Source organism: Euleptes europaea, chromosome 1, assembly GCF_029931775.1.
Source record: "Euleptes europaea isolate rEulEur1 chromosome 1, rEulEur1.hap1, whole genome shotgun sequence".
Lineage (NCBI taxonomy): Eukaryota > Metazoa > Chordata > Lepidosauria > Squamata > Sphaerodactylidae > Euleptes > Euleptes europaea.
This window is the reverse complement of record NC_079312.1, coordinates 165,180,161-165,191,009: the sequence shown is the minus strand read 5'-3', so window position 1 is coordinate 165,191,009 and position 10,849 is coordinate 165,180,161. Positions and strand designations below refer to the sequence as shown.

General features: G+C 45.5%; 1 pseudogene; it reads left to right on the top strand.

Annotated features, from left to right (window-relative positions):
* The first annotated feature begins 10,258 nt into the window (after positions 1-10,258).
* LOC130488672 (60S ribosomal protein L36a-like) lies at positions 10,259-10,640 on the top strand (annotated as a pseudogene).
* The last annotated feature ends 209 nt before the right edge of the window (positions 10,641-10,849 follow it).

The following is a 10,849-nucleotide window of genomic DNA, read 5'->3' as shown; positions in this document are numbered from 1 at the left end:
GCAGTTCCAGATCAAGCAATGACAATTGCCCTAATTGGCTGGTCCTAAAGAGGAAAAAGCGACATTCAGTGTCGCAGGGAGCCCTTGCTGAAGCGTATTCTGGAGTGCCGAAATGTATGGAGGCCCACAAAACTGCTATCTCATTTACAAGATACTGACTGCGAGAACTGGGCCATTAGCGGATAGCTTTCGCTTGGCAACCATCGATGGCCCCAGCGAATGACTTGCTGGCATGCTGCCTCCGCAAGCTAATGGCCTGGCACACGTGGTAAGTACCTTTAAAACGAGATGGCATCCTCGTGAAAGGCCTTTGCGGGTAAAGGCTTTCCTCCATAGTCGCTTTGCCACATATAAACTGGGCCTGCTGTGTTGCCATCTTTCCCCTGCCTCGATTCACAGAGAAGTGGGAAGTGCCTTGCCACGCCAGTAAATTAGTCGACAAAAAAAGTTTTCAATAACTAATTCATGCTTTAATTAATGAGGGCAAAGTTAACTCTGTGGAACTGAGCGTTAAAGGGTGTACAGTTTTTTTTATTTAGAATAATTGGGTTGTTGGATATTACTGTAATCAGGAACGGGAATTTTTTTTAAATGGCCTTTCCTTCTAAAGCTGATGTATAGCTTTTGTTGGTTAAATTCAGAGTTAGCTTACATTTCTTTCACTATCCCCAAACCCCCCACTTATATCAAGGTTTTGCAATTAGGGTTGCCAGGTCCCTTTTCGCAACTGGCGGGAGGTTTTTGGGGCTGAGCCTGAGGAGGGTGGGCTTTGGGGAGGGGAGGGACCAATGCCATACAGTGCAATGGCCAAAGCAGCCATTTTCTCCAGGTGAACTGATCTCTATCGGCTAGAGATCAGTTATAATGACAGGAGATCTCCAGCTATTACCTGGTAGTTGAGGTAAAAAAAAACAGCACCCAAATAACATTTGAATGTATACAAAATGTAATGGCAAAATTCTAAATATATACAAAGGTATACAATACCAATCAAACCACAAAGCACAAAACAATACAAAGACAAAACACCTACAAAAATTCAACGGGAATACACACAAGGGTGTGAGCCCCGTACTTCGATCCTGGTAAGATATACAATGTATCTAATCAATAATTCAGTGCTCAGTCCTTAATGGTCATGTAAATACATTGACATAAATGCCGTTACACTGTTGCACCATTGCATGGCAAAAGGAAGAAGATCTCCAGGTTCGAAGACAAGAAGAACTCTGGAACGTGATATCTAGATCGTTTGGACCCGTTTCGCTATGGGCTTCTTCAGCCGCAATGCATTGAAAGTTCAAGGATATCAATCCATAATAGGTGAATATTTCAGGACCTCAAAAAGTTCCAGTCTTGATCTCAAAAGTATTTAAGTATTACCTAGTAGTTGGCAACCTTATTTGCAATGTATAGGCTGCCAGTGGCAGATAAGAAGGGAAAGCTTCCTCCTCTGTGTTTGGCGGCCCCTTGTGGCAAGTTAGGGGACTGAAAACACCAGTCCTCCAACCCAACATAGCTCCACCCATCAAGGCAGCCCATTGGTTGTGCCCCCAATTTTGCATTACTTTGAATTCTTCAGGGTCAGGACTGAGCTGTTACCTGGGCAAGAGCCAGAATCTGGCCTTATCTTTAATACTCTCCTGGTGCATCTGAGGCCTGAGGTTGCCAACCTCCAAGTACTAGCTAGAGATATCCTGGTATTACAACTGATCTCCAGCCGATAGAGATCAGCTCACCTGGAGAAAATGGCCGCTTTGGGCATTGGACTCTATGGCATTGAAGTCCTTCCCCTCTCCAAACCCCGCCCTCCTCAGGCTCTGCCCCCAAAATCTCCTGCTGGTGGTGAAGAGGGAGCTGGCAACCCTACTGAGGCCCCTCCTCTTCCCCTCTTGAGCTCATATTTCCTATACTGCCTTTCTGCTTCCTTCCCAGCCTGCTGTTGGTCTCTTGTGCAGCATCTTCATCTAAGCTCTTCCCCCATTTCCCTTGGATTTGTATTTCGAGTGCAACGAGATCTTGGCTGCCCACACTCCAGTAGTAACATGGGCTTATCGAATGGACAAAGGGGCAGGTGGTTAATCGACTAAAAATCCTTTAATCTGTAGTCAGCCTACAGACTTTGAAACATTGAGAAGGCAGATCTTGTGTGGCAAAGTCTTTGACATGACAGTGTGAAGAAGGGATCGTTTAATTTGCAGGGAGAAATGGGTGCTTTGAAATGAATATTTCAAAAAAACCTTTCAGAGCAGATGAGGCGGTGCCAAGGGAGTATCATAGCCGTGGGTTTCCTCACTATACTACCACAAACCCCTTGCTTAGAGAAGACAAAGCACAACCTGTGTCTCTCTCATACATGCACAAGAATGAGTAGCACTGGCAGGTGTGTGTGGCCTGGAGATTTGTGGTCTTCGGGATTCATGGAGGCAGAGACCTGCTTGCCCTGAGATTACTGTTTGAGGAGGGCCAGCTGCTTTCACAGGCTTTCAGCTCTGAGTGGAGGGGAAACCCCTTTGGGCAGAAACTTTCTGCATGTCAGCTCAAGCCGATGATGGATTGCTCGGCCTGAGCTGGAGGGAAGTTGTTCAACTGTGGGAATGTGCATGGGAAGATGTAACCCAATCCTCTTGTGTTGTGAAGGGGCTGCTTAGAAATCAACGGCTGGTAAGATGAAGCTAGTCCACTATGAGGAACATTCGCAGGAGGGAGAGAATGATGGGCAGGTTGGCTTGGCTGGCAATCCTATCTCACACAGTGGCCAACCAGTTATTCTAGAGGTACAGAGGTCAAGGCCTTCACCAAATGTTGCCTCCACCAAATGACCAGGAGTCCCCAACGTGGTGCCAGGGTGCCTGCGGATACCTTTTGTGGTGGCTGCCAAGTGTTTTTAGGAAGTGGGTGGGGTCAATTATAGCTTTTGCCCATCAAGGCTTCTGATTGCCTATTGGAGATTTAATTGGCTGTGCAGATTTTTAAACATCTCGCTTTGGCAGCGGCTGCCACCGCAGCAAAAAGATCTACACTATGTTGCTGCAGTTAAGCTGTGGCAATCATTTTGTGTTTGGCTCCGCCTCCTGCGGCAGCCATTTTGTGGCAGCCATTTTGTTGCGGCACCCACCATGCCACGTTAGCATTCAAATGCGACCGCAGGCTCAAAATCGTTGGGGACCCCTGGTTTAGACTGTCCACTGGCTCGATCTGCTTCGTCCACTGTAAAGGTCATTAGCAATTGTGGAAGGGGCTCTCCCTCCGTGCATCTCACCCCTGTGTGGCCCGACCCAAACACCTCCATGTCCAACAGAGTGGCAGAAACAAGGATTTAGTCACGAATCCTAGCCTTTCGGCTTCGTGATTCTTGCTTGCCTCGGAAATCTGCATCTCAACACCCTTCCCAGGGGAGGAATTCATTCAGCAAGCCCTTCTGCCCCCTCCATTCCTCCTTTTTTGCATAATGCTTAATTAATCTGGTGATGGGCCCTTTAAGGAAAGAATTATATGGCCAGGAACAATAAAAAAGAGACATCGGAAAGTCTCTGACAAGCTGCTTAAATCCATTTTATGAGGCGATTAGAGCCAGAGACATCATCGTTCTGAGTGCTTTATTTTTATCCTTCCTCTGCTCCTGCAAACATGGTTCTTACCCCTTCCTGTCCTCATTAACAGCCGAGCGAGCGTTAGATAGAGTTACAGTTTTAATGGTCCACATTGACTCGAGTCCCCCACAATGAGCACTCTCTTCCCAACCCCTAACTGTTTTGCTTCCCATGTTATGAGCCTCAGGCCGGCCAGTTGTCTGTCTTACGGTCACGGGAGTGTGCTGGCAATTGGAGGCACCGCACATAAAGCAAGCAGAAGTGGAAACGGCTTGCAGCAGGAAAAGGGTCCTTCCTCTCTATCAGTGTGTGCGTGGAGATGGGGGAAAAACTGTCTGAGCAGAAGCATTGCTACATGCCAGATCAAAACGGGCACATTGCAAATGAGTCAGGTATGCGATACCCTAAGGGCCAATTCACACATGCATGCATATCTCTCGATGGCTGCAAGTTGAACCTTGCGTGTGTGAATGGCTCATGACAGACCTATCTGTCACAGGTGGGATTTCCTTTATTGCTTCCAGTATATAATTCAGAATCCAGTTATCAGAGGCATGTTCACAGATGGGCCTTCCTCACTTAGAGGGTGCATGATCTGTAGGGGAGGAAAGCAGGCTGTAAAGATCTAAAGAGCCAGTGTGGTGTAGTCGTTAAGAGCGGTGGTTTGGAATGGTGGACTCTGATCTGGAGAACCAGGTTTGATTCCCCACTCCTCCACATGAGCAGTGGTTGCTAAACTGGTGAACTGGGTTTGTTTTCCCACTCCTACACATGAAACCAGCTGGGTGAACTTGGGCTAGTCACACTCTCTCAGCCCCATCTACCTCACAGGGTGTCTGTTGTGGGGAGGGGAAGGGAAGGTGATTGTAAGTCGGTTTGATTCTTCCATAAGTGGTAGGGAAAGTCAGCATATAAAAACCAACTCTTCTTCTTCTTCTTCTTCTTCTTCTTCTTCTTCTTCTTCTTCTTCTTCTTCTTCTTCTTCACAATTATATTTGCATGCACGTACATACACACACACACACACACAAATTCACAGTATAAAGCCCAATGTAATGCCTTTAGATTTACACATTCAGGTTCCAGTTTCAAAGATCCAGTTCATATGCTTGCCAGTCCCCAAGCAATCACCCACGGGAGGACATGAGACTAGTGGGCTACTGGGAATCACATGGGGCTAGTGGGAATCACATGGCAACCCTGATTTCACCTCCACATAGAGGCTGTTCATGTGGCAGCTGTGTAAATGTATAACCCCCACATGGATACACTGGTTCATTTAACTGGCACTGCCACAATTTTTCCACTGATCATAAGCCCACGGGATGATTACAGATGCAAATCGGGCCCAAGCTACATGTACTTGTGAATAAAGCCAAGTTCTACAGAAGTGAATGAAAAATAGGGCAAATCTAACCATGTGCCAGCAAAGCAAAAAGGAGAAAAGATGTCAGGTGACAGTTTTATTGTGTTGTAAAGTCCTTACATGTTTTGCTGTACAAGCTTTGTTGAAAAGGATCAGAGTTTCTTTGGGCTGACCTTCTCAACAGGTCTTGAGTATGTGGAGAGTGTCAGCACAGATCCCCCTGACAAAGGTTATATGGTGAAAGGCATAGGGGTAGGGTTGCCACCCACCAGGTACTAGCTGGGGATCTCCTGCTATCACAACTGATCTCCAGCCGGTAGAAATCAGTTCACCTGGAGAAAATGGCCGCTTTGGCAATTGCACTCTATGGCATTGAAGTCCCTCCCCTCCCCAAACCCCGCCCTCCTCAGGCTCCGCCCCAAAAACCTCACGCCGGTGGCAAAGAGGGACCTGGCAACCCAACACAGGGGGTTTTACAAAACAATAAAGCTGTCACCTGGCATCTTTTTTTCCCTTTTTTGGTTTGCTGGTGAGTTTTGCAGAACACACCGATATCTTGCCTCTTGTCTTTCTTCCCACCCACATTGTCTCCCTCTTTTTTTAAAAAAAGGTTTTTGGATTACTTAATACAAGACGTGACCATGGTGGCTATCAGCCTGATGCTTCTCTGAGACACTAAGGGAGTCCTCTCAACAATCAGAAGCACCATTTCAAACTAAGGGCAAGAACACATGGTCACTTTAGCCTCCTTTATTCCCTGTTTCAGCCAGGATTCAGCCAGGATCTAACGCAGGATCGAATGTATTTGCTCGGATATTAATTAGTTATGCACTTTGATAATCTTGCCATTTTTAACCATTTAACCATTTTAACAGAAAATCTATTTTGTATTTGTTTTTATCCTATGCTGTTTAACTATGCAAATTTGTCTTATTTTATGGTCTATGACTGCAAATAAATTATTGATTGACATGCGTTTTGCCGAATGTGCATTTGATTCTGCCTGAACCCTGGCTGAAACAGGGAAAAAAGGAGTCTAAAGCGACCGTGCGTTTTCGCCCTAAGTGTGAAAGATGGTGGATTCATGGGGAGGGCAAATGGGCCTTTCTTGGATCTGTTCAAGAATGAATTGGAAAACTGTAAAAAAAAAAAAAAATAGCAGTGATAATCTGTTACAATTATTTGCTAAGAAATAGAGAAATGTTTGAACACCAGTCAGATCTTTTATGCATGGCTGTTTCATTCGCAGTCACTCCTCCGAAGACCGGGTCTTTCTTTGGGTTATGCATGCTGTTTCCGACTGTCTGTCAGAGGTCGCCTCACTCTCCCCCTGCATTTCCCTGCATTTTGCCTGCATTTTCAAATTTGAGATAAAAGAAGTCCAACAAAACCTCAGAAATTCTTCTCAAAATCTTCCTCCATTAATGATTATTTCAGGTATTTCACCCCGGGATAATCTCTGAATATTCTAACCTTTTCCAAACATTCGTATACTGTTTGATGGCTGCATTTGATGTCCAATGATACTTGGTTTCAGTGGCGGCCAGTTCCATTAAGCCCACCCTTCCGCCAGTACAACATAAATGATTTTCCCCACCCCACAATTTAACCCCCAACACAGTTTTTTTGTGTTAGGTAAATCTGAAGGATAGCGACTGGCCCAAAGTTATCCCGTGAGCTTCATGGCAGAGTGGGATATGAACTCAGGTTTCCCAAGGTCCTGCACTTCAACCGCTATCCTACCCTAGTCATTCTGAACAGTCTGAATATTTATGAACATTCCTGTCTGCACTAGCCTCCAGCCAACAGAGATCAGTTTCACCTGGGGGAAATGGCCGCTTTGGCCATTGAACTCTATGGCTCGCCCTCCTCAGGCTCCGCCCCCAAAATCTCCCGCCGATGGCAACCCTATACGCCTGTATCTTTGCAGCGCACAAATTAAGCTAGAGGACAAAGTGATTTTTTTTTTTTAACATGCCAGGAAAAGATGCATCTTTTGGCTTTCACTCACACGAGCAACTCCTTAGTCATTGTTGGACCGTGTTGGGGCTCAACAGCCCCGTGGTGGCCTGCCCGGAATCGCTCTGCAGGACTCGTGCGATGGCAGAGCAACTTCATTATTACCAAGCCATCCTTGACAGATGGGTCTCTAGCCTTGAGTCTCTCCATCCGAGGGAGCCACAAGGCCTCTTTTGGCAGCGGGCTCCATTGTCCAAACTGTTCTTCAAGTGATAAAGTTTCTCCTAACGCGCCATTTAATGTTTCCCTGCTGCAGCATCAGCCTGCTCCTCGCTCTCCTCACATTTACTAATGAGAATAATTGGTCCTCGTCCCTCTTTTTGCAGCATCCCTTTACATATTTTCAGCCAGCAATCATGTCTCCCATATGTCATCTTTGCTCCGGTCGAAACATGCCGGGCTCTCTCGGCCGTTCTCTCCTAGGTCCTGTTTTGCAAGCCTTCCATCATTTTTGTTTCTCTCCTCTGAGCTCCCTCCAGAATGTCTGGGGGCGGGAAGAAACTGGCACTAGGCACCGCATATCTTATGCGATGGGGCAAATCTGGCACGGGGGATGGCAGGCGAAGCTATCAGGTCATGTGAAACAGTGTAACCCCTTCACTATTGTGTCTTAATATTCCTCAGTTTTGAGATCTGATCCAATAGCAATGGCTGGAGGTCTAAGATAATGACTTTTTTTTTTTTTTAAACACACCAGTGTTTACAAGCAGAATAAAATTAGGCCCAAATTGGTACCCATTCACTTAATTTACCTGCTTTATTCATCTGATGCTAATTGCTTAGGTTTTTGTCTCCCTGAGCTCAAAACTGCAGGTTACATTTTTATCTTTTGGCAAAGAACGAGAAAGGAGACATTTCAGAGAATACTTGGAATAACGTTAAATGTGTGCTGTGTGAGAGAGAATTATCCTATTCAAAACTGCATGCGTTTATCACAAGGACAGTGTTGAGGAATCAGAGGTACATTTTTGCAATGGTGCTACATCTGAAACAACCATTGGATGCATGAAGGGATTTCCTGTACCCAGGTGTTTGGGGAAAAGGCTAGGAGCCTCCAGTATTCCTTACAAAGTAGAGGTTCCCTTATTCGGACCACTCGATACCAGAAGTGGTCCGTATTTTGGATCTTTCCATATATTGGAATATTTTAGAATTTTTGCATATACATAATGAGATATCTTGGGGATGGGACCCAAATTCATTTATGTTTTATATACACTTTATACACATAACCTGAACATAATTTTAAACAATATTTTTAATAATTTTGTTTACATTCAACCATCAGAAAGCAAAGGTGTAACTATCTCACCAGAATACCTGCATCAGCTGTTAAACAAGAGCAACAACAAACAAATGAACAACGACAGGCTTTCAGTCTCCACCTACGATGCAGTGTACACTGTATTTTATTATTTTAGGTGAGAGGAAACACTGAAAGCAGGTAGGGCGGATCTGTCCGCATGCCGGCTTGAAGGGTCTGGTTTTCGGATTAGCCAAATGTGGGATGTCTGGATAAGGGATACTCTATCTGAATGTGCGGTATCCTGGAGATGGTTTCAGTTCTGGTACCAAGTGGTATTGGAGTCCCAGTGTGGTGTAGTGGTTAGAGCAGAGGTTCCCAAACTTTTTGAGTCATGGAGCACTTTTCAGGAGAGAAATTCATCTTGGAGCACTAATTTTCACCAAGCACCTATATACTAACCTGAATGACAGTAGTATTTCCCCCCTATATCTTCACGGAGCACTAGGAGATGTTTCAAGGAGCACCAAGTGCTCCATGGAGCACAGTTTAGGATCTTCTGGGTTAGCATATCAGACTAGGCTCTGGGAGACCCAGGTTCAAATCCCCGCCGTGGAAGCATGCTGGGTAACCTTGGGCCAGTTGCACACTCTCAGCCTAAACTGCAGCAGGCATCACTACCAATTCTGTTGTTCATAGCCACAACTACATCAAAGAATATCACATCAACTTTTCCATACCCTCCCCTGAAAGGAATGTTGCAGCATCTCCATGAAGACGAAGACCAAGATAAGCCATTTACATTGCGTATAGTAGAAAGCAAGCATCCTGCTATACCTTTTCACCCTATTCAGATGCTCCCTTAATCCCATCCTGCTCCAGCCAAGCTTTTGCCGACTCACCTCCCAGACCCCACCTTAATCTCCAAGTCTATCACTCAATGATTGGGCACTTAATCCAAGTGTCCCAGCCATCATTTTCTTGTTCTTATTCTCTGCACCCAATTAATCCTATCTCAATCAATCAAGCCTTTTGTCACTGGCAATGTCCAGACATTGCCAGTCATAGCCCCCAGCTACATTTCGGGGTATAAGTGTAGTCCCATTGGCCGCAGTAAAATTGCCACCAGTTCCTGGATCCAAAGTGTGAGCCACAATATTTGATGGTGTTATTTTCCTAGCTAAGTATTGCTGGCCAGTACTTGCTTTCTTTGCTGCTGCCATTCTAGACCTCGCTCTTCAGGAAAGTAACTATAAATCCGCTTGGGACTCCTAAACCTTTATTTTCTGAGTTCTGTATGTGTTGGGAATTGTGTGTGTGTGTGCAAGGAATTTGATTACTTTTAATAAAATCCTTAAAATTCATAAAACTTCCATGTTATTGGGTCGCTTTCCATTGGTTCGCTCACCTGGAGCAGAATTGGTTAAAAGACTCTCCACACCATCCTCTTGCATAGCTTTATCTAGTCTCCAGCTAATTTCCCCCAATAAACGGGGACCCCCCCACACACAGATACCCAGTGCTTGGCATAACAATGGGAACTCCCTTGAAAAGCTTCTCATTTTGGCACAACTGCCAAATATCACTTCCCGCTCATTCCGTCTTGTGGTTGGCATCCATGATGCACAAAGAAAACTGCGCTTTGTCAATCCAGCTCTTTCACCTGCAGATCTTTAGTTTCATTCTGGTTTCTGACAGAAGCCAATCTGCTCTCCATTTTGGGGTTGGCACTAGTTGGCATTGGTAGAGTAGCTCAAGAGAAGTATCTCACCTGGCTTGTTGGCAGGTGTGAACCGCATGGGAGGAGTTGTCTGTCTAGCACACAACAATTTGTGCATGTCCGTGCACAACTCCCAGGTATTAAGGGGGGAAATGCAATTGATTATTGAATGCATGCATGCATGATAGGGAGGGAGAAAGAAGTAAGTGAATAGCTGATGAAATGGTTTCACACAATTAAAACCTGTCAATTGATAACACTATATGCCTGACTTCTGCTTTGAAAGTCAGGCCCTTTCGGTGGGGGTCGCCGACATTGGAAAGATGATGAACGTCCCAAAAACCTGTAGGACTTACTGCAAGACGTTCAGCAAGCACCAGCCCCACAAAGTGACTCAGTACAAGAAAGGCAAAGAATCTCTGTATGCTCAGGGAAAGAGGCAATATGATCGCACACAGAGTGGCTTAGAGTGGTCAGACGAATCCTATCTTCTGCAAGAAGGCCAAGACTACAAAGAAGATTGTGCTGAGGCTGGAGTGCATAGAGCCCAACTGCAGGTCGAAGAGGATGCTGGCCATTAAGAGGTGCAAGCACTTTGAACTGGGAGAAGACAAGAAGAGAAAGGGCCAAGTCATCCAGTTCTAGACATTCAGCTTGTAGTTTGCTATGGAATTCATTAAATTCATATGAACACATGAAGCTGCCTTATACTGAATCAGACCCTTGGTTCATCAAAGTCAGTATTGTCTACTCAGACTGGCTCTCCAGGGTCTCAGGCAGAGGTCTTTTACATTACCTACCTGCCTAGTCCCTTTAACTGGAGATGCCAGGGATTGAACCTGGGGCCTTCTGCATGCCAAGCAGATGCTCTAACCCTGAGCCACAGTCCCTCCCCAAAGGATCGGGAC